General features: G+C 47.6%; 1 protein-coding gene and 1 long non-coding RNA gene across 24 annotated transcripts in view; one reads left to right on the top strand and one right to left on the bottom strand.

The window, feature by feature from the left end:
* The window catches only part of LRRFIP1 (LRR binding FLII interacting protein 1), a 139,379-nt gene that overhangs the window by 22,326 nt on the left and 93,147 nt on the right, over positions 1-23,906 (top strand). The gene's annotated exons all lie outside the window — the stretch shown is intronic.
* LOC116867796 lies at positions 17,168-22,277 on the bottom strand. The gene is made up of 3 exons (XR_004382664.1): positions 22,192-22,277; positions 20,719-20,806; positions 17,168-17,289 (listed from the first exon to the last, which is right to left on the bottom strand). It is a non-coding gene; the product is annotated as an uncharacterized LOC116867796 (long non-coding RNA).

The following is a 23,906-nucleotide window of genomic DNA, read 5'->3' on the forward strand; positions in this document are numbered from 1 at the left end:
TGCTGTCTTGGCATCTCTGCCCTCCATCCCCCACATGCTCCTCTGAAATGCTCACAGGTCACTCTGGGGTGCAGATTTTTGACTAGGGGACTTCAGAGGCAAATTCATAGTCCCTGAGATGCACATCAGAATTCGTGTCTACAATGTGGATCACATTCTTTATGTGGGAGGTTTTTAAAAATGAATGGTAATATAAAAAACTTGAGATGACTGCAAGAAACACCTGCATATCCAGCAGCTAGAGTCCACGAGAACATGTGTGCTGTCCCTGGCTCTCTTTGTCTTGCGTCCTTGCTCGTCGGAAGCACATTCCAGAGACCACGTTGCTTCACCCCTGCATGCTCCTGTGCACGGAACTTCGAAGTAGGACGTCTTCTCCCACATCCACAGCACTCTTCCAGATAGCCAGCCTGACATGAATGTGTCCTATCATCCAGTCCCCAAAACATAAAAACATTTTCCTAATTATCTCAAAAATGTCATTTGACAGTTGGTTTCTATGAATCGGGACCTACCAGTGTCCATGCATCAAGGTTGGGCATTCTGCCTCCTCGGTGCCTTCCCGTCTGTAGCAGCACCCCTGTCCCCGCTGTGAGTGCAAAACAGGTCCCCCCGACCATGAGACTGTCCTGCTATCTTGAAATAGGGGTGGCTCCCTTCCAGCGTCATTGTACTCATTCCTCTCTCCTCTGTATTTCCTGGGGGGGAGAGTTAGCTCCCGAAGCATGCCGTCCAAAACGTAATGTGAGCCTCAGTGTCTATCATTGTAGCCACGTAGACAAAAAGCCAAAAGAAATAGGTGAAACTGATCTTAATAGCATGTTGGATACAACTCAGTATATCCAAAATAGTATCAGTTCAACACTAATCAATATAAAAATTATTAATGGCTGTTTTACACTCTTTATGTCTCACTAAGCCTTGAAATCTAGAGTGTGTTTTGCTCTGGCATCTTGGCCGGGTCGGGCTGTTCACTGGCTCAGTAGCCACATGGGGCTGGTGTGAGAAGCGCTTCTGCGAATTCAGACACATCTGTCCCTCCTGGACGGTGCCATGTGCTTCCTGCTTTGTCACATCAGAGGTCCTCAGTGGTGGTGACACTTTGAGTGATCCCCGGGCACAGGGGGTGACACCAGATCCTTCCCTTGTAGATGTGTCCATCCAGAAGGCAATGGGCTCCCACTTTCTGAGTTGGGAAGACAGGGAAAATTGGGGAAGGAGGAGTTGCCTTTGCCACGTGCAGTATCTGAAAATCCTATCTGACTCCAAAGAGAGAAGTAAATGGGGCAGTTGGATGTGAGTCCGGGATTCAAGAGCGAGATCTCAGCTGAAGATATAAATTTGCAAGTCACCAATGTATTGATGGGACAAAACAAGGTGAGATCACCAAGGGAACAAGGATGAGGGCTGGGGGTCAGGAGGGTAGGGAACCCGTAAGCCGAGCTGCTGCCCCAGACACCAAATGGGGAAAGTATTTAAAGAAGGAAAGGATCACTTGTGTCAGGTAACACCCATGGGTCAGGGAAGAGTAGGGTTGAGAGGTGCCCATTGGATTTGGGGATGACTTTGTTGAGAGCTGGCTCATGATATCATAGGGTGGACCCCCAGTAGAAGTAGGTTCAAGGGAGAAGGGGATTTCTCAAAAGAGCAAACACAGAATTACTGTATGATCCAGCAACTCCATTTCTGAGTACCTACCCAAGAGAACTAAAATCAGGACCTAGAAAAGCTATCTGGGCACCCATGTTTGAGGGAGCATTATTCACAATAACCAAAATGTGCAAGCAGCCGTGGTGTCCATCAACAGATGAATGGATAAACCAATGTGGTCTCTCCATACAAGAGAGTATGACACAGCCTTTAAAAAGAAGGAAGTACTATGCCGTGCTAAAACATGCATGGACCCGAAGGACATTGTGCTCAGTGAAACAGGCCGGTCACAGAAGGACGAATACTATAGGATTCCACTCATAGCGAGTCCCCAGAGAAGTCAGATTCACAGAGACAGCAAGTAGAGTGGTGGGTGCCAGGGGCTGGGGGAGCCGGCATTCAGTGGGGTCAGAGTCTTGGTTGGGAAGATGAGAAAGTTCTGGAACATGAACCACCAGTTCACATGGTACAACGTGAATGTCCTTGATGCCACTGCACCACCACCTAAAAATGGTTGAAATGGTAAATTTGATATTCTGTGTATTTACCACCAAAGAAAAGGCACCGGCATGATGTGGGGGCAGGGGCATGTTGTAGTTGAAGTAGGGCTGCACTGTGGGGTCAAGACGTGTAGCAGGAATGTGAGCATGCAGGGACCAGAGAGAAATAAAAACCAGGGGGGATGGGGTGTCATTCTGTGAAGGAGCTCAGCTGTATAGAAGATCAAGGATGACACATAAAAAATGTTCCAAAGTTATGGACAGGACGTGATTGACTTTGACTACTTCTCCGTGGTGGCTTTGGTACCATGTAGACAATCCAGTATTTGATACCAAATATCTCAGGCTGGGCTAAAAGTGCTTCTGGGAGTGTGTCTACACAGCAGACAGTACCAAAGAGATTATATAAAACATATCCCTTGGGTGATGGAAATGTTCTAAAATTAGATTGTGCTGATGGTTGGGCTGCTCTGTTAAGTTACTAAAACTCCTGGGCTAGGGGATGAGTAGATCATCAAGTAGGTGACTGTTACGGTATGTGAATTACACGCCATTGAGCTGGTCAGTCTCGCTGCCCGTGGTCCCAAGCTGGGCCCCTGGACAGAGACCTCCTGGCCGCTGCCCACTGTCCACCGTCAAAGGATGATGGTCTGGAGGAGAGGGCCACATCTCCCAGCATCTGTGCCACATGTCCGGGCCCCTTGCTGTATTACCATGGTCCAGTGTTCTCATCTGGACGTGGTGACCTCATCAGAGGTGATGCCCCGAGGGGCCCAGCGGCTTCTGGCTCTCCTTCTGGCTCTGTGATTAAGACTTCCCCATGGTTGGGAGCCATCAGAGCGATTCCCACAGATGACAAGGATACTCAGAGGGTGGCCGGGGCTCCTCCACGCTCTGCTGGGCTCTTGGGACCTCCCACGGCTCCTGCTGTCTGCCTCCCTGCCCCCCACCAGGCTTTGGCACGAGAAGCAGCCAAGGGCCGCTGGCTCAGCAGCTAGGAACTCAGCAAGGCCGGCCCACCCCCGAGGCCTGAACTTCCCTGAGACACCGTCTGTCTGCAAATAGCTCAGAGGCCAGCCATGTGTGTTGGAGCCCCACACCGCCTCATTCCTTTCCATTCTGTCACTTGGCCCGTGGATGCGGAGGGTGTGCCGACCGGGGTGTTTATTAGCAGGGAGGCATTCGGGCCTCTCGGTGACTGGATGGGGAGCAGCTGGTCCCGCCCGGGTTCTGACTCCATAAAAGGCCTATATTAAACAGCATCGCTGAGCCGCCCACCCAGACCAAACAGGGACGGCCGCTAAATGCCCTCCTGGATGAATGGACTTAAATCAAATGACCACAATACCTTGGCTGGGAGGGGTCTCAGAGATGATTTCTCTCTGCCCCCTCCCCTGTATTTGATAAACGGGGATAATTTGATAATTGATAATTTGAGATTTCATCCACTTGCCCACGGTTATCCGGCAACTCAACACGGGGACTCTGGCTCAACACCTGGGGTTGCCAAAGGCTCACATCAGGCCCGATGCCCCATTCCTGCTGCATATGGACGCCCTGACAAGCTGTTGTCCATGACCTTCAACAGGCCCGTCCTGTGAGGACATAACACACATTCATCATTGCAGCAACCTGGCAGCTTTAAGAGCTCCATGCAGGGCTGGGACTCTCAGTGGAAGTCAAATCCTGACCTACAGTGAAATTAGATCAAACTCATGGTCCAAGTTAGCGGATGGAGCTATCACCCACCTGATTTTAATGTTCCTGAGTATTTAGCTGGTTTCAGGATTTATGAGTGATTTTTTCAAAGGGTAAGGGCGTGTGGTTCCCAGAAAACACGTTTAAATGTTAGGTATTAGTTCACGTGTGAGTCACTAATTTGAAAAGCAGCCCATGGTGATTTTGAGACACTGGCCCTCTCAGAGGGACACGCAGCCTAGAGGGTTGAGAGCCGTGGATGCGCGTCGGGGACGGGGGGCTTGGGCACCTCCCCTGGTGAAGAAAAGTCTTTCTGTGCATAGTGACTTAGGAACTACTATTCTAGGGCAAAACAAGTAAAAATATAATGTTTTGAGATCACAATTGCACAGCAAGGAGGCTTAAGTGATTGTAGTTTGGCTTTCGTTTGAGAAAACTCTCAAGGCCACCTTCAAGAGAGGTATTCGTGGAAAGGGTTTTTATGTTTAAAAGGAAGAGGGAAGATAGACATTTACAATTTTTCCAAAAAACCGAGTTCCTGGTGGCAATTAGATGAATCTAAAATCCCTACTTTGTGGAGTGCTGAGTGATGTTCCCATTGATTTTTTTTTAAGGTTTTATTTATTTATTTGACAGAGAGAGAGAGCGAGCATGAGCGGGAGGAGGGGCAGAGGCCGAGGGAGAAGAAGGCTCCCCGCTGAGCAGAGAGCCCCATGTGGGGCTCGATCCCAGGACCCTGGGATCATGACCTGAGCTGAGAGCAGACGCTTAACTGGCTGAGCCACCCAGGCATCCCCCGTTGATTTTTTTTAATTAAAGATTTTATTTATTAATTTATTTGAGAGAGAGAGGGGACACAGGGGGAGTACCAGAGGGAGAGGGAATCTCAAGCACATTTCACACTGAGCAGGGAGTCCGTCACAGGGCTCCATCCCACAACCCTGAGAGCATGACCTGAGCCAAAATCAAGAGTCAGAGGTTCAACCGACTGAGACACCCAGGTGTGTTGATTCTTAAGTTAGCCACAACTAGCCATGTTTGAAACAAGAGAAAAACCCCTGGGCAGGTCATCTAAATCCACTAAATCAGGGGAAGCTCGTCTGCTCACTTGTGTTGCTGTCAGAGGAAGATGGTCCTCTTTTTAAACCCATCACATGATTTAACCCAAGCCAGCTCTGTGTACTCAGTATAGACAGCAGCATGACGGGTCGGTATCGATGGAAACCCAATCATACAAACAAAAGAAAAAATATCTAAAGACATTTTGATTTCTTTTCATATCCAAAAACATCCAAATCTTCAGCTGAAATGATAAAAGAGAAAACAAGAGAAAGACTACCTTTCTTCCCTCATTAGACTGTGGTGGAAGAAGACTGATTCCACAACCAAGGTAGACATCTCCTTCTGGCCTCAATTCCCAACAGTAAGTTCTAGGTTCCCAGTCTGAGGTGTATTCGTGCAAATGCAGCGAACTGTTGGTTTTGCTCTTGAAGTTGTTTCTGTTTTATTTCATCTCATTTCTCACCTTGACTCCCTGGACCTACCATTCAGGGGTTAGGAGAGTGGGGGGAGGGGACAGGTGTCTCCCTGGTAGGAATTACAGATGTAGCCTTAAAGAAGAAAAAAAAAAAAAAAGACTGATTTTTGGTGTACTCTGCATTGTGTATTAAAAAACTAAATTGAACAAACACTGTCTAAGCAAATCAGTGCTGCCTATATAATTCTCTTTGGCTTATTTGGGATTGCAGACTTCTTTTTCATGCAGTTCTGGGTTACCATAAGAGAAATTAAAGGAAATGTAATAGCTATTATCCTGGGTAGCATTAGGCATGAATTTTAGGGTACTTGAATAGATTTACTCAGATTACATTTATGCCCTTTTATGGCAAGTGAAGCTATGTGGTTTTACATCTTTTGAGATACCTTCTGAGGTCCTTCAATCAACTAATATTTATTGAGCAACTACATCCACAAGACTTCAGCTAAATTGTAAGGGCAATGAGTCTTGGCTGAGGACCTTGGGGCTCTCAGCGCCGTGAACACACACCATTGAACATGCACACAGTTACTTACTCGTAAGTTATACGTATCCCAGCACAATAAAAATGAACTCATTGTATGCTGCAAATAAAAACAGAAAGGCAAAAAGACGACAGAAAATATAACTACAAGAGCGTGCATTTCACTTTGGGGAAACAGGCCCACAGAATAAAAATAAATATGCCTTGTATCTGTGAATACGTACACTTTTTACACCTTTGTAAATGCTGTTGTGATTAATAAAACAGGCAGAGGCGATTCAACATTTGCAAAATTGGAGCCTCCAAAAAGAAAACCAAAATAAAAGGAACAGAATGAATATTTTAAAATATGAATTAATAAAGCATTCCAGAAAGAAAGAGAGATTTGAATCTACACTGTATCCCAGAAAGCATCGTCCAATGCAGTCAATACTGAGACACATCAAGTTTCTCAACAGCTGTCATAAAGGTTTCCTTGGGAAATAAGCAAAAATATCAGGTCACTTGTAAGGGGAAGAATATTCACACTGACTTCAGACTTCTCTGTGACAACATTCAAAGTAAAAGACAGTTGGAACACTGCCCACAAAGCCAAGGAAAGAAAGTATGACCAAGAATCGCATACTCCGAACTGTCATTCAAACATAAAGAAGAAAAAAGGTGTATTTGTTTATACATGCAATAAATTTCTCTAAAAGGATATGTAAGGAAATACAATTCCGTTTTTGAAAATACAAGAATTCAGGAATGTCACTTGCATAAGCCCTTTGTGAACAAACTATTGTAGTCTGTGTTTTCCATTTCCTGTGGCTCTGTGGAATCACTCGGAGATCCTTCAAATCCCAGTGCTTGAGCCACACGCCAACCTCACAAAGTCAGGAGCTCGGGTGTTGGCACTGAGTTATCAGTGTCTTTTAAAAACCCAAGTTTGAGAATCAGTGCAACCGAGAGATAAGTAAAAAAAATGCACGAAGGGACTGGCCCTGAGCATTGCACCCTTGAACTGCAGGACCAAGATTAAGCAGGTGAGGAAGTGCTGTTACCAAGGAAACCACCTGAGAGACTATTGCAGACAAAGGGAGAAGTCCTGAGACGTGGGGCGTGAAGCCCTGCTCCAAAGCCAGTAGCTTCTGTATGGCCGTGCAGTACCCACTTAGAAGAAATGACAGAAGGAGCACCTGGGTGGCTCAGTCGTTTTCAGCTCAGGTCCTGATCTCAGGGTCCGGGGATTGAGACCTTCATTGGGATCCCTGCTCAGAGGGAAGCCTGCTTCTCTTTCTGCCTCTGCCTCTTTCCCCTGCTCATGCTCACTCTCTCTCATGTTCTCTGTCTCTCTCAAATAAATACATAAAATCTTTAAGAAAAAAAAAAAGCGATGGAAAGATAAGACCCCATTTTTAATAGCTGTAAAATACTGAAAATAGCAAGGAATAAGGCTGACACGAATACAATTTATGTGGGGAAAAAAATCTTTAAAAAACTACTTAGGGGGGCACCTGGGTGGCTTAGTGGTTTAAGCCTCTGCCTTTGGCTCAGGTCATGATCCCAGGGTCCTGGGATCAAGCCCCGCATCAGGCTCTTTGCTCAGCAGGGAGCCTGTTTCCCTTCCTCTCTCTCTGCCTGTTTGTGATCTCTCTCTGTCAAATAAATAAATAAAAATCTAAAAAAAAAAAAAAAAGCTACTTAGGGACGCCAAACACTTCAACAGTGGGTAAGGCATACTATGTTTCTGGATAGGATGATTTAACATTGTGAAAATACCAAGCCTTCTCGCATTCATCTACATAATAGAAGGGCCAATAAAAATAACAAAAAGATTTCTTTCAGTGCTAGATAACCTGATTCCAAAATGTATATGGAAAAGTTAGCAGGCAGTAATAACCAGGAAACTCCAAAAAAAGTAAAATTAATATGGGGGATGAGCGCTAAGATGTTAAACACATCATAAATCTATAATAAATAAAATTGTATGGCCCTAAACATATATCATGAACAGGCAGGTCAGTGGCACAAAGTAGAAAATGCAGAAATGGATCCCAATAAATGAACTTGTGTATATGGGGTTATTTCAAACCTGTGGGGAAAATTATTAAATAATGGTATGGGCACAGATGGAGAACCATATGGAATAGAATAAAGTCAGTTAATACTTCACGATCTATGTCCAAATAAACTACAAGAAAATCAAAGATCGAATTTTTTTTTTTTTTTTTTAAGTAGGCTCCATACCCTGGGTGGAGCCCATCTTGGGGCTTGAACTCACAATCCCAAGATCACAACCTGAGCTGAGGTCAAGAACCACCCAGGTGCCCCAGATTTAGATATTTTCAAAAGTGAAACCATAAAATTACAAGAAGAAATTAGGGAATTTTAACACAATATGGGAAAGCCTTTCAAAGTGAGGTATGAAACCTAGAAATTACAAAAGGAAAAGAATTTATGTTTGTTTTACATAAATATATTCATTATGGCAAAAGCCACCATTAAAAATGTGAAAAGACAGCAAACAGAATAAATATTTGCAGCTTGTATCATAGAGGTCAATCTTCCTGATACATGTGAAGAGAACTCTGACTGGTCCTTAAGGAGATCAGCACTACCAGAGAACAGGCAAGAGAAAGTGACGTCACTCCTGAGAGAGAACCCCCTCCTCCATCCCCTTCGAAGCCAGATCCCCAGCACTAGACGGAACCCCCTCTCCATCCCCTTCAAAGCTGGACCCCCAGCTCCAGACAGGAACCCCTCCTCTGTCCCCTTCGAAGCTGGACCCCCAGCTCCAGACAGGACCCCCTCCTCTGTCCCCTTCAAAGCTGGACCCCTGGCTCCAGATGGGACCCGCTCCTCCATCCCCTTCAATGCCAGACCCCCAGCTCCAGATGGCACCTTTCCTCCATACCCTTTAGAGTCGGACCCCCAGCTCCAGACGGGAGGCCTGGGCTCCTGCTGCACCCACAGCCTGGGCATTGGCCTGAACTCTGCTATAAAGGGGTGCTGGCGTCCCTCGGGTAGGGAGCCCTCCAGGACAGCGCCCTCGTGGGACTGGCACACCTGCACAGCTGCCCCGTGAGCCCTCAGCTCAGTTCTTCCAATTGTGTCCCCTGGGCGCCATGCAAGGTCAGGTCATTTGCCTATCATCTGGAACGCCGTCCAGAACAAACCAACAGAGAGGGAGGTGGCATGCTAGGTCTGGGAGGAAACAAGACAGCGCAGGCCACCTGCCGCCCACCCTCCCAGAGGGTCAGCTCCAGCTGGGGCCCAGGTGGGGACAAGAAGAGCAATCCTGAGCCACAGGCCAATGGTGGACTCGTCCTAACGCAGCAGCTCCTTTGTTCCAAGTGTTGGGGCTGAGGAAGCTGCCTGCTGGCCAGATGCAGAGAGCTTGCTTCGGCTCTGCCCCCTGAAGGGCACTCAGCCTGGATGGGCCTCGGTGTGGCACCCACACAGTCTGGCCCTGAAAGCCTCCAAGAAAGTCATGAGATGGATGGGGCGGTGGAGGGCTTCGCTTGCTGATGAAACAGAAGATGGGAGGTGGGGGAGGGGAGCCGAGGAAGAGGGGACAGTTTCAGATTCCAGAAACCCTGAGTTCTGAGGTTCCAGGGCTGGTGCCAAGCATCCCCACATAGTACCATGTCCCGGTTGACCCATCCCTCGGCGGGGGGGAAGGGTGTGGGACCTGCAGGGACTTTTGTCCAGGAGCTCTCCAGGGAACCCAGGATCGTGCGCGAGAAAGGCCTGCATAACCACCACAGGAGCATTCTGGAAGAGAATGAAGCTGGGCCGTCTAGCTCTTGTGGAAAAAATGAGAGCTGAGCTCAGCCTCACCCCAAAGGCGGGCACTCCCTGCGCCTGCGGGCCTGCCTTGCTTTCTGTCCCCCACGGCTTCCTGGACTGGGCTGCCTCACTACCTCACTGAAGGTGAACTAGCCAGGGGCCATCTCTGGGGGTGCTGGACTGAAGCCCCCCAAGGTGGCCAGGCTGTCCTTGGACCCGCCCTCTGATTCTCCCTTCTATTGGAGGGTCAGCTTGGCCCAGTTGCTACTAGTTCTGGGGACACGATGGAGACTGGATGGGGTGTCCAGCCTGCCCAGATGCCTCCACACCCCTGGCTCCCCTCGTGCTGACTCCCCGATGCTGCTACAGAAAGGGTCTGTTCCCCAGGCCCTTCAGCTAGCTGGGCTGTCCTCCTGGCAACCGCTCTGTCCTTCTCAATCTGAGTCAAATCTGGGACTTTGGCTATGGCTCCATTCTCCGTATGCCTCTGTCTTGCTCTCCACCTCTGGGCCACCCACCACCCCCGCCCTAGGAGCAGTGATTTACTGGCATCTGTGTCCTCATCTGTGGGACTATCTTTGCCCTCACTGTTGATCCTCTCGAGCAGAACGGTGAAGATGCCGACGGCCTCATCACCATGGATGGGATTTCAGAATGACATCAACATCTCATATAGCGATGTTCAAGTCCATGAGCGCATTCCAGGAGGAAGACTGGGCCCCAGGTATAGGGTGGGGAGGTGAGCATGATGCCGTGTGCTTGCCCGAGGACAGCTCCAGAAAGCCAAGGGCACCAGTGGCAGCTCCGTGGTCAGGCTTCATGGCAAGGGCTGTCCTCACCCAGGTCCCCAGAGGTCCCCAGAACATGAGTAAATGTGAAATCTGGCTGCAGACTCTGTCCCCAGCGCGATATAGGACAGTGTCTGGATTAGTTTCCCGGGGCTGCCAGAACAGAATGTCACAAACAGTGTGGCTTCAAACAACATAAATGTATTATCTCACAGCTCTGGAGGCCAGAAATCCAAAATCGAGGTGCCGTCAGCGTAAGATCCTTCTGGAACCTCCGAGGGAGAGTCTGTTCTTTGTCTGCCTCCCAGCTCCTGGAGGTTGCTGGAACGAAACGAACACTCCTTGGCTTGAACACCCGTCCCTCCCATCTCTGCCTCCGGCTGCACGTAGCATCCTCCCTGTGTGTCTGAGTCTCTGGGTCCAAGGTTCTCTCTTCCTAGGAGGAGCCCAGTCATTGGAGCAGGACCACCCTAACCCAGAAGGCCCTCATCTTAGCTTGATCACATCTGTAAAGAGCCCATTTCCAAACAAGGTCCATTCACAAGTTCTGGGTAGATGTGAATTATTGGAGGATGACATTCACCTGGCAAGGTGTTCTCGAGCATCACCTGTATGATTTTGTTCTGCAAGGTTAAAGAATGTGGTGTGTGCCACGTCCCCTTAAGCCCTTAGATGACATAAGGAAAGCCTTTTTTTTTTTTTTTTTTCAGGTCCAACGACGGAATACATTTTTCCCCTCCCTCTTGGGACTTGAAGATATATAATGATATGTCATAAACTGACCTGAAATCATTGTTTGTCCTGCAACACCATCCATTAATAACACCTTGTAACTGGGACAGTTTTGTGCTCCCATTCTCAGTCCGGTTATTTATAGTGAAACCTATTTTCTCTGAATTAAAATGCATTGATTAACACTAACAACTATGACTGTTTTAACGAAAAGGGCTAGGATTTGCAGCTTGAAGAAATAATTGCTAGAGATCGTGGCTCTTCTGTGGGACCAGGAGGTATATAGCAGAACTCCCAGGCTTCTGGTGAGCATGCTTGGGGAGGGTGATGTGAGGTCTTTGCACCCCTTCTGGAGACTGGGAAGGTAGTAGATTGGTGGGCAGGGTGGGGAACAAGGGAAGAGCTAGCTTCTGGAAGTGTTGTGCTTGAGATGGCTCAAGGCTGCCCAAATGGAACGATCCAGCCAACGTCTGCCCAACATGTTGGCCTGGATCGTAGAGGAGACAGGGAGGTCACCTAAGTTCAGGGATGGTGGGAGCCATGTGGGTCCATGAGATGAACTAAGGAGATCGGGAGAGCAGGATGCTGAGGACAGAGCACTGGGGCTCTTGGAGAGACGAAGCAGGTGAGCCGGAAGTTCACCTTGCCCACGCCTGGAGCCAGGCACAGAGGACAGTCACCAGGAGGGTGAGGGAAATGACTGGTGCAGTGAGCAGCGGAAAAACCAAAGGGGTACAAGGAGAAGGATGTTGCTGGCACTTTGCTGTTGTGGAGGGAGCAGAATCTGGGGGGCTATAGCTGCTGGGGGTGGGAATGGACATGGAGGGGCCCGGGACCGGGCTTGGGTTTATGACAGACACAGGGACTTTCTCTCTAGCGTGGCTTCATCCACATGTGGGCCTGCTGTTCGGCTCTTGCTGGCTGCTGCTTTTAGTTCTCAAAGGGACTGCCAGTTCCAGGGCTGCTCCCGGGGGTTCTGCTCCGAGCCCCAAAAGCTCCCTGGGCTTCAGACCCATTCACTGCTCCAGGCAGCATCTCCTGCATCTCCTGCTGGATCCCTAGGCTGGCTGTCCCCACAAGGATCACCACAGGACAAGAAGGATGTTCTAGGAACTAAAGCTTGTTTAAAACCATAACCTGAATTTACTGAGTGTGTGTTACATACCAGCCCATTGCGTGCCTCTTCCCCTGAGTGCTGGGACACAGGCGTGGTCAGAGAAAGGCACATGGACTGAGAGGTTGGTGGGTGGACGGTGGTGATGCCAGCACCATCGGACACCAGGCAGGGGTTGGGGCTCCTCCACTAACACTCCCACAGGAGCAGGTGTCCGGAGGCCTGGGGACAGGGGTCTGGAGGTGAGGCAGTCTGTCCGAGGGCATGAACCCTGCCTTCGGAGGAAACAGATTATATTCTGTATAAGGCCAAAGCTCCAAGGAGGCAAGGCTTTATGCCAGAGAAGAGGAACTTTCCACCAAGAAATGCCGCTCAGAAGCTGAAGGCACTTCTTTCCAAAGTGTGAGTGTCTGGTCCCTGGATGTGTGTTTTTGCCTTTTTTCAACTTCTCTGTTTGAATTTTTAAATTTCGAGGAAATGGCATTTTATAAAATACTCATTCTACTTTGCCCAGTGGCTGCATCGTATTTTAATCTGTATTTACCACAATGATCTCCTTAAACCCCTGTTTTCCTCTACTATAAATAACATGGAAATGAACACCCGCGTTCAATCAGCTGCGTGCCTCTCTAATTGCCACTGGTAGCAAAAGGAAGATTGCTAGTTTCGAAGGCTGTGCACATCTGTGAGGACTTTGGGAGCATACTGATGTTCACGCCACCTTAATTTGGTTTTCCATTGCACTGCAGAATTTCACGACAGCCAGGAATTTCTATTTGTAAAACTGAGTGTAGGAATTTTTCTGGAAGCTAATAAATGACTTCAGACTTATCATCGGCCATTGCACTGTGCTGACTCTGAAAGATTTTAAGTTTTTTTCCCACATCTTAAAGAACACTTATAGTTTTAATTATTCATGAAATATTTAAATAAGCTTCTGACTCAGTGTCAGAGAATACAGCTTTGCTTATTGTGGAAAAAACTAGGTAATGCTTTCTGAAGTTAATGAAATTAAACTCTGGGAGTTTCTCATAAGGGTTAAGGTAAAATACAATACTAATTTAGTTTAAGAAAAACAACAGTGATTTTCTTATTTACCTGACTGAATTTTCTCCAGATATGTTTCTATTTTAAAATAATTTTTAATTCAGGGGGCGCCTGGGTGGCTCAATGGGTTAAAGCCTCTGCCTTCGGCTCAGGTCATGATCCCAGGGTCCTGGGATCGTGTCCCACTTCGGGCTCCTTGCTCAGCAGGGAGCCTGCTTCTCTCTCTCTCTCTCTGCTTGCCGCTCTACCTGCTTGTGCTCGCTCTCTCTCTCTGACAAATAAATAAATAAATTCTTAAAAAAATTTTTTTTTTTTTAATTTAAGGGGCTCCTGGATGGTGCAGTCAGTTAAGCCTCTGACTCTTGGTCTTGATTCAGGTCATGATCTCAGGGTTATGATCTCAAGGTCATGGGATCGCCCCACGTCAGGCACCAAGCTCAGTGGGGAGTCGGCTTGGGATTCTCTCTCCCTCTGCCCCCTCCTTATTCTCTCTCTCTCTCTCTCTCTCTGAAATAAATAAATAAATCTTTAAAAGAATAATTTTAGGAGCCTGCAGTTCTGAGCAAAACACATATAAGTGAAATAATCTATAACCTACAAAATACAGAGATCCGGACTTTTCTCACAGGTTTTAAAGAGGGAGCCAATGGTGGGCATCCACTCTTCACATGGAAATGAGTTGCTTTCCAGAAGTAGCTATAAGCCAAAATATCTTAACATGATGCCTTGTTTATCAGCAGCCCAACATTTAAAATTCGGATTTTGTTCCAAGTGGCTCATTTTATGACACGAAAATGCCAAAACAAAACCTGCAAAAATGAAATAATTCTGTGCTCTTACAAACTTCATTAAAACTGGATGCCATGCAAATCGATTTTGTGTGTCAGGGGCGGGGGGCTCGTTACACCTATTTCAGCATGAGCTGGCTCGCAGAGCAGACGGAAGGATGGAAGGCCTTGCAGCCTGGCTGGGTGATGCCGCCTCCAGGCAGCAAGCACGGACTGGCATCCTTTGTTGGAAAACAAGCTCCAATTGCCCACAGCACTAGAGGATCCTCTGGAGCAGGCTCTTCCTTACAGTCAGATTTGCGATCTCCACCCTGCCGTATGACCCCTCACCCCGAGTGTCTGTGGTGCAAAACTCCCAGGGCCACAACCTCCCCAGGAGTTGCCCCTGGGTCCCAGCCCCACTGCTGCCTCGGGACACATTGTTTCACCTTTTTGTGCCTCAGTGTCCTTACTTAGAAAATGCTCTAATTCATGAGCTTGTTGTAGAACCCGGAATCCAGGTGCAGTGCTCAGCAGAGCTGAGCACCAGACAAGCTCCGGAGACAGCTCCTTGCCCTGAGGACCCCGCCTTGGCTGTGTGTGTGTGGGACACTGACTGGTCCCACCGAGCAGTGACGGCATGGTGACCGGTGCTGCCAAGCATCGATGGTGTGACACCTCCATTGTTAACCATGTTTAGGCTCAGGGACAGCTGTCGGCTGGCTGGTATTTCATTCTTCCTGTCCCTCCTCTGGGGCAATGGGGTTCCATCTCTCCCCAAGAGGCAGGGTAGTCCTCTTGGCAAGGGATAGTCTTGCTATCCAAGGGATAGTCCCATGGGTCATGTTACAGAGGCCACCCTGAGAACCAGTCCTCCAACATGATGGGTGGCAGTGTTCCCACAGTTCCCACATGGGACACCGAAGTGAAATGACCTGACCAGGTGCCATGAGGCAGGCCAGAACCCCCACCTGGCTTCCAGATACCACCTGCCCCCGTTCCCTCCGAGTCCTGGGCTGCCTGGCTGTGCTGCAGCCCTCTTGTCAGTCCTCGGGCCTGTGCAGCAGCTCCAGCCACACTCATGGCCTTGACTTCTCACGAATTCTCCACATCCTGCCCTGACCCCCCTCTCAGCTCCCCCACCATAGCCCCACAGCCCCCACTCCCCCAGCTGCCTGGCTGCCCCTGCCACGTCTCCCATTCCCCGCTGCTCAGAGCTGCCTGAGCCCGAATTCCTCCACTTCCCTCCCTCTGCAGAGCAGGGACCCTGACTCAGCTGAGGCCCAGTCCCCTCACGTGGCTGCCTTCACAGCCTGCTAGTCTGTCTGTCTGCCCCCAAGATCTCCCACCTCAAATCTGTCTTTGTCTTGCTGTCCCTGACCCCCAGAATGCAAACCTCATGCCATGGTCTCCTCTTTACCACACTTATTAATGGTTCCTTCTTGCTGCCTAAACAGACTTAACATCTTAGCCTCCCCCCTGCGTGGCTCAGTCGGTTGAGCCTCCAACTCTTGATTTTGGCTCAGGTCATGATCTCAAGCCCCTCGGTGGGCTCTGAGCTGAGCACGGAGCCTGCTTGAGATTCTCTCTCTTTCTCTCCCTTCCCCCTCACCCCCACTGCTCAGACACACCCTCTCTCTCTCCCTCAAAAAAATAAAATAAAATCTTTAAAAATCTTGGCCTCCCCTCTCACCTCATCTCCATCTCCCTCCCATGGCATCTTACATGCCAAACATACTGAGCTATGGGACAACAGTGTCTCCCATCACTCTCTATACTTCTAGACTCAGTTCCCCCTTCCTCCAGGAAACCCTCCCTGGTTTCACAGACGTGGCATAGGAGCGTATCATCCTTACAACATTTGTCCTGAGGTTTGGCTAAAACAAGGTTTTTTGTTGAGTAAATGAAGCAATTACTAAAAAAGAAAATTTTATGGATGAAAAGAAATGTTTGATTTATTACATTAAGTGGAATACATGTTTATTGTAGGGAATAATAAGGAAAATTCAGACAATAAAAGATAAATATTATGTCCCATACTGTGACCTAGCATAAAACCTGTGACAATTTTGTTTTACTCCCCTCTGATCTTTCACCTATGGATGTTTTTGAACATAGTCTCATTTGCATATTTGGAAATACTGCATGTTTATTCTCTTTTTCAAGGGAAGAAATAAGCTCAACTTTTGTATGAAATGCTCTGAAAAACGTAATGGTCACAGAACACAGCACAAAGGACATTCCGTCATGTCCTTATTTTCCTGTTGCTGGACACAAAGTTTGTTCACAGGGTTTTGTGTTTGTTTACAGTCGTGAATAACATTGCAGCAAATGTCTTTATGGGTAAATACTTTCTTGTACTTCAATTAACTTCCTCGAGTCAGAATATTACATGAGCAAACACAGATGTGAGAAGCGTAAACATGGGTGAGGATCCTGAGATTTGTTCCCGTATTGCTTTCCTGAAAAGCCTTCTTCGTTTACCCTCACCCCCCTGTGGTCTGGAAGTGGCTTCCTCCCCACTGGGTCAAGTGCTGTGATCATTCTTCGCCTTTGTGAGTTTGGCAGCTATGAACTCGTAGCTCTTTGATGCTTTGGTTTTTGACGTTCTTTCCCTAATTGTCAAAGCATGTCTTGGAGTGTTAGGTTTTTTGCTCTTGTTTTGATGATTTGCAGATTATTTATTTACCTTTCCGTAGCCCAGGCCAATGTTTTTTCTCAGTTGAGATTGCCCAGGCAAATTCTTGACAAACCTAAGAGTGGTTCTCGGCTGGTCTTCTCCTGTAAGATGTTCGAGTTCTCACGGAAGCTGAGCAGATGAAGGAGAGCCGAAGGGTGGGGTTAAGTAGGATGGAAATGATGGCTGCATCTGGGGTAAATGCTTACACATGCCTCTCTTTCCAAATAACACTGTCTCATGGAACACAACTGGCTGTTCCAGCATACTGTTTCCTGGGAAACAGCTTCTGATGAACAGAGGCCCACCACGACACTTCATTCCTACCCCCATGTGAGGTACGTTCACCTAGCACAGTGCCCCACATCGATGTCCCCAGAATCCGCCTGAGTCAGCTTCTGGTGGGAGACCAGGGGAGTCTGGATGAGAGAAAGAGCACCAAATCCTTCAACACAGCCCAGCTGGGAGGAGCAGGTTTCCTGTGCCTTTGGACATCTGACAAAGGGTGGTGGATGGTTACAATTCTAAAAGGGAAAAAATAATGCATCCTCTAAGGATGATTTGTCAACTGAGTCTTTTTCAGAGAGGAAAAAGTCTGAAATGTCCCAGATGCAGCTATTTGCTGTCGCTATAAACACAGCTGGGGGCCAAAAGCAGTATTGTTCAAGTGGAGGTCACTCTGTTCTAGGAAGTGTGCGCCCTGACACGTTGGTGCATCTGCTTAGCCATGGGGCCTTAAACAGGTCGCTTGTCAAGACTGGAATAATGACATCTCCTGTTCAGAGCAGTGACCAGGCCAGATGGTGCTTGGAGGCCCCTCCCAGCTGTGGTTTTAATAGATGGGAAAAAACATCTGTCTGAAGGTAGCCAGGGACAGGGTGGGAGAGAGTCAGGACCATGGATAGCCCTGCACCGTTTGACTACTCTACTCAAACCCAAGCCTCAGTTTCCACCATGATGCCACGGGAACAATTACGCTGAGCTTTCAGGCCCGCCGAGGCTTCAGGGAGCTCAAACACAATGCCTGTGTGAGCCAGAGCCCAGTGTCCGGGGGCTTGTGCAGCAGTGATCACACAGACTCTGCACGCCTAGGTTCTGATCGGCCTCCACCCACCTACCAGCCCCGGGACCTCCCCAAGCCACTTGCCCTGTGCTTTGGTTTCCTTGTCCTGAGTTGGACAGGGGAGCTTTTCTCCAGCCTAATGGGGCAAGGTTTCCCTTGAGAGTCTAGCAGAGGGGGTGACACAGCACGGTGAGAGGGTGTGAGCATGTTCACAGCTGGGGAGGATGGCCCCAAGTCCGCACCTTTGCATGTCCCATTCCATCCTACCCTCTTGTTTTCTCTGAAGAGACCTACAGTATTTTCAGATCGCATATGGAAGCAACAGTCTCTGGCATCCAAAACGGGTGTAAGATTCCGAATCAAGGCAACCCCTCCAGTTCGTTTGGCAGTGCTCACTCTCCCACCAGTAGCTACTGTCCCAAGTGCTGAGCGATGAGGTCATGTGGGCTTGCTGGCCAGCCGTGGGCTCCTGCCACAGCCTGAACTGCACACACATCCTACCTGCACTGGTGGGTAGGTACAAATCTGAGAGCCAGGGGCTTACCACGCTAGGTAAATCTCTGAAACACTTAATCCCAGTCTATGGAAACACATCTAGGCAGAGCCTATGCTCCCACAAAAACTCATTTGTCACATGTCAGAAACCTGGGACAGGGTGGCTCAGTTGGTGAAGTGTCTCCCTTCAGCCCAGGTCATGATCCCAGAGTCCTGGAATCCAGCCCCAGGTCAGGCTCCCTACTCATCAGGGAGCCTGCTTCTTCCTCTGACCCTCCCTCCTCTCGTGATCTCTCTCTCTCCCATTCTCTCTCTCTCTCTCAAATAAAATCTTGAAAGAAAGAAATAAAGAGAGGAAGGAAGGAGGGAAGGAAGGAAAGAAGGAAGGAGAAAAGAAAGGAGAGGAGAGGAAAGGGAAGGGAAGGGAAGGGAACGGGGAAGGAAGAAAGGAAAGGAAGAAAGAAAGGAAAGGAAGGAAGGAAAGAAAGGAAGAAGGAAAGGAAAGGAGGGAGGGAGGGAGGAAGAGAAGGAAGGAAGGAAGGAAGGAAGGAAGGAAGGAAGGAAAAGAAAGAAACTAACTGGTCGGACACATAGGTTGGACACTTTCCAAACAGAAGTGAACCATTACAGTGACAAACTGTGTGTAGAGTTTTTATATTCTAGCAACAACTAAAGAGAAATGTACTAAGAAGAGATGAGGGCACACAGGAAGCAAGGACTTCCCTAGGGTGCAGGGGCGTCTCCCAGCAGTGCACCGGCTGCACGCTCCTCCTGCTCCCAGTTCGCACAGCCCCCATGGGAGAAGCTGGCCAGGAGCTGGGGCCCATGACCAGCGCCTTGGTCTAGTTGTTACCTTACTGGCTGTGTATGCCTGTGTGCATGCGTGTCTGTGTGTGCTTGTGTCTGTGTGCGAACGTGCCTGTGCGCGTGCATGCCTGTGTGTGCCCGTGTTTGTGTACACATGTGTGTGTCGCTGGTTTTTCTTCTGAAGTATCTTCAACCACCTAAGTAAATTCTATTTCAGTGACATAACTGACCAGTCTGACAATGTATTTCCTAACATTTTTCCGCTGTTCAGCAGGTGGGAAGGAGAACTCCCCCTCATTCTGAGATCTGCATTTTTTACTAAGTGATAGAAGTGATACGGTCATGAGTCCTCGCAGGGTCTAGAATTCTGTGGACACACACAGCTGGCCGTCTCAGCCTCAGGACGCTCCGTCGGGATGGGCCCGCATTACAGAGGAGGGGCCAACATTGCTGATTTCTTGTTAGAAACTTGTTAGTGACTTTTTAAATATAGTAGACCACAAAATAGAGCTTCTTAAAACAAAGGTGGAATGCGCGGTTCATATGCAAGAGAAACTTTTGTGGTCAATGAAAACTGAATATTTGAAAAATAAAAAATTAGGTAAAATAAAAGATAAAAAATTCTTAGGTATCTGGTATCATATTGGTTGTTCAAAATGGAAAGCAGAGAATTTTCTGTACCCGTGAAATACAAATTTTATCTTGTCCTTTAAGAAAAAGTGGGGTAACTGGCAGGTGTGGGACACCTGATCTCTGGGTCTTGAGTTCAAGCCCCATGTTGGGGGTTAAGTTTACTTGAGAAATAAATATTGACTTAAGTTTAGTTGTTCTAAATGTGGTTTATTATTCTGATTATTCTAAGAGAGTAACTATCATATAATGAAATAAAATCCTACAAATATCTAAAAATGGATATGTGTTTTTAAAATCGTTCCCTTAGCTTGGAGCTTTCAACAAAGAGCTATAGTATTTCCAATGTGATTCACCTTGTCCTTTCAAGTATGTAATATAATACATAACCTACAAAATACTGACTTTCATTCTCTTTAATAAGTAGTTGCTGTGTTTTCCTAGAGCTTGATAGAATTCTGTTATAATTTGGGAGATAGAAGGGTTCAAACTTTTTAGATTAGACAATAGACTTATCATTGCATATATGTTCACTGTACAATACATTTAAAAAATTGAGCTTGTTTCTATATTAAATAAAACTTTGCCATGGATTAGGTTACTAACTAAATTCTTCAGCCGAGGGTTGGGCTCTCCTTTATTATAAACACTTAAATTTTTGTAAGTTGCTTTAGTAAAGAAAGAGGAAAGAAAGGAAGGAAGGCGGGGAGAAGGAAGGGAGGGAGGGAGGAAGGAAGGAAGGGAGAGAGAGACTTGGGGATTCACTGTCTAAGACTGGAGTCGCCACCAGGAGGCAGAGCGGATTCACCTGTCACCAGTCGGTGAGCTGAGAAGGACAGTGTGGGTATGGCCTGTGGCTGGGTGCCACGTCCAGGACAGCTGGACAGACATCGAGGAGGCATTCGGTCTTTACCATTCTCCGAGGGAAGGCTGTCAGAGGTTTCACAAGAGAGCTTACCTTCTCCCACAGCCAGGAGGCTCACTTCTCACTTCCTCAGAAGGCCCCACACGGTGTCTCCCGTCGGCATTCCCCAAGCCTTGGCACCCTGTGGGCACAATTCTGTTTAATGTCATGGCACTTACCACAATTACAAGTAATTATAGTTATGCAACATCCATCTTCCCCCGGAAGGTTTGATGGTCTGTTGTCATTGTTCATCCACAGTTGGCTTGGTACATGACATGTGGTAGGCCCTGGATCCATGTTTGTTGATTGAATGAATGAGTGAATGGGGGGATGGGTGGGGTGGCACTGGCAGCAATGTTGGGGGCGCTGTTTGGGGTAACTGGAATCACTCTGAGAAAACCCTCTAGGGTGTGACTGGAGTGAGGCTGTGGCCACAGGAAGACACCACAGTCATACCGAAGCAGAAGCTGGCTGGCTGGGGAACTGAAGTGGGAAGTGGGGGAGCATGGTCTTTGAGAACAGGGCTAACAGTAGGCGTGTGTGGGCATCAAGGCTCGGTGCCTGCACCCTGAAAGGGGGAGTCCCTACAACAAGCCTGTAAGGTCGGTGCCATTATTGCTGCTCCTTTACATTTGGGGGAAACTGAAGCAGAGAGATAAAGCTTGCTTAGAGGGTTCTTGTCCGTCATGCCCCCATGGATGAGGAACTGCAGGAGAAAGAGTCTTGGAGATAATAGGAGTTCTGCTTTGGATGTGTCAAGTTTGAGGTGCCTTTGGCATAGGCAAGGAGCAGGCGGCCTGAAGCTTGGAGAAGTCAGGAGTAGAAATACTGACCTAGTGCTCAGGACACTGAGGTTATGGTCAACATGGTGGGGCCAGGGGAGCCCAGGGAGCAAGACGCATTACAGGAAATGCTCTGAAGACCACCACAGGAATCCAAAAATACCCACCTCCACCATGAGTTGGGGGCAAGGTTGTAAGTGTGGCTGTGTTCTCTTTCCTTTCTGTGGTGTTCAGAAATAGGTAATTAGTCAGTAAAATGCAAAGATTACTATTCACTACTTGCAGGAGGGGTTGATAGTATCAATGAAATGAGAGGTGTGCACAAAGGCATGGATTTGCATTATGATCTTCTCTTTCAAAGCATAAAAGAAATTTGGTATCAATATTAAGTGTGTGATTTTTTAAAAATATTTATCCATTTCAGAGAGCATGAGTGGGAGGGGCAGAGGACTATGGGGAGAGAATCTTAAGTAGACTCCGTGCCAAGCCTGGGAGCCCCATGCGGGGCTCAATCCCACAGCCATGAGATCAGGACTTGAGCCAAAACCAAGAGCTGGCGGCTCAACAGACTGAGCCACCCGCGGGCCCCTAAGTGTGTGATTTTTTAAAGCAAAATTAAACAAGAAAAAGAACTGTATTTGACCTCTTAAAATATCCAGTAAGACTCTTAATCTTGGGTCCCTGAATCCCCCAAGGGCCTTCAGTTAGATGTCAGTTGCATAGGAAGATAGAACAGCATTACCTCCCATTTGAATACAGGCTGAACACTTCAGTCCTATGGAAGTGTATGCGACTTGCCCACCTGTAGAGATCCCAGGTGTTTTCTCCCACTACTCGGTGGTTGCCGGCAGCTGGGGAAAGTGTACACCACTGTGTTCACACTGTGGCAGGTAGGAACTCTTGTCACTGAATGCACTAATACAGGAGTCTGCCTCTGATGGCTGTTAAGTCCCAGCTCCCCCTTCCTCCCCTGCGCTGAGGCTGGGGCCGGGGCTCGGCCTGCAGGGCACGCAGCAGAAAGAACCGCTCCTCCCTACCTGCTTCCTGTTTCTCTGCCGGTCTCCGGGCAACGGGGCCGCAGGGTTCCGTTCTGTTTCCAGTGTTTTTCCGGCACTCAGAAACCCCCGTCGTCGTTGTCAGGGAGCCCTGTCAGATTCTAAAACACCCAGGTCAGAGCTCTGGGTACGTACCCAGGCCTTTGGAGCACGGTAACCCAGCCCCAGCTGTCCCCAAGGTCATTGCCTCTGAGCCTCTGTACCTTCTGAGGCATCCAGCACATCTCCTGTATGTTACATCTATATATATGTTACATCCTGTATGTTACATCTGTATGTATGTATGTATTGTTACATCTGTATGTGTAACATCTTCTGTATGTTACACTGCTGTTACCAGGACTGGGGTAGACATCCTGATTGGACTCTGAAGGATACAATGTAGTATGAGCTAAAAATACATTTTAAGAATATGTTTTCAGAATAATCCATTTACTTTGTAACTCAAAATACTTTGCTTTAAGCGTTTAAAAATATTATTCTGAAACTGGCCACAGGTCCCCAGCAGTGTGCCAGAGGTGTGTGTGATACAAAAGCAGGGATGAAGTGGGAGTGGTCGCCCACCTCATTACAGTTTCTTTCATCAGATTTAAAAGGCTGGAGGAACACAAAACAAAGGTTTTTTGTCTCCCTTTTCCCTTCCTTTCTTTCCCCATAAAGTTATGGAATAAAATGAACTTGGTGTTATTTTTTCCCCCTTTAAAAGTAGTATGTGCTCATCCAAAAGATATATATGTATACAAAGTAACAATTTCTAGGTGAGTGGCATCTGGTACTTGTGGTACAAGTGGCATCTGCACACTTGTAACCATCACCACCGTCCATCCACAGAACATTTTCACCTTCCCAAATTGAAACTCTGTCCCAGTTAAATAATTCCCTATCTCCTTCCCCAAGCTCCTGGAACCCACCATTCTTCTTTCTGTTTCCATGAATCTGATTAACATAAATGTTTATTATTGCCTGCTGCTTTCCCATGGTAAAGTGGCTTGAATGTGATACTTAAAGCAAGCAGTATTTGCCTGATGCTTGCCTTTCTTTCTTTTTTTTTTTAATTAACATATATTGTATTATTTGCCCAGAGGTAGAGATCTGTGAATCATCAGGCTTACACATTTCATAGCACTCACCATAGCACATACCCTCCCCAATGTCCATAACCCAGCAACCCTCAGTTTGTTTCCTGAGATTAAGAGTCTCTTATGGTTTATCTCCCTCCCTATCCCATCTTGTTTCATTTTTTTCCCTCCCTTCCTCATGGCCCCCTGCCCTGCCTCTCAAATTCCTCTATCAGAGAGATCATATGATAATCGTCTTTCTCTCATTGACTTATTTCGCTTATGATGCTTGCCTTTTTCTTTTTTCTTTTCTTTTTCTTTCTTTCTTTTTTTTTTTTTTTTTT

This window comes from Lontra canadensis, unplaced genomic scaffold (genome assembly GCF_010015895.1).
Source record: "Lontra canadensis isolate GAN:19392208 unplaced genomic scaffold, GSC_riverotter_1.0 scaffold13, whole genome shotgun sequence".
Classification (NCBI taxonomy): Eukaryota; Metazoa; Chordata; class Mammalia; order Carnivora; family Mustelidae; genus Lontra; species Lontra canadensis.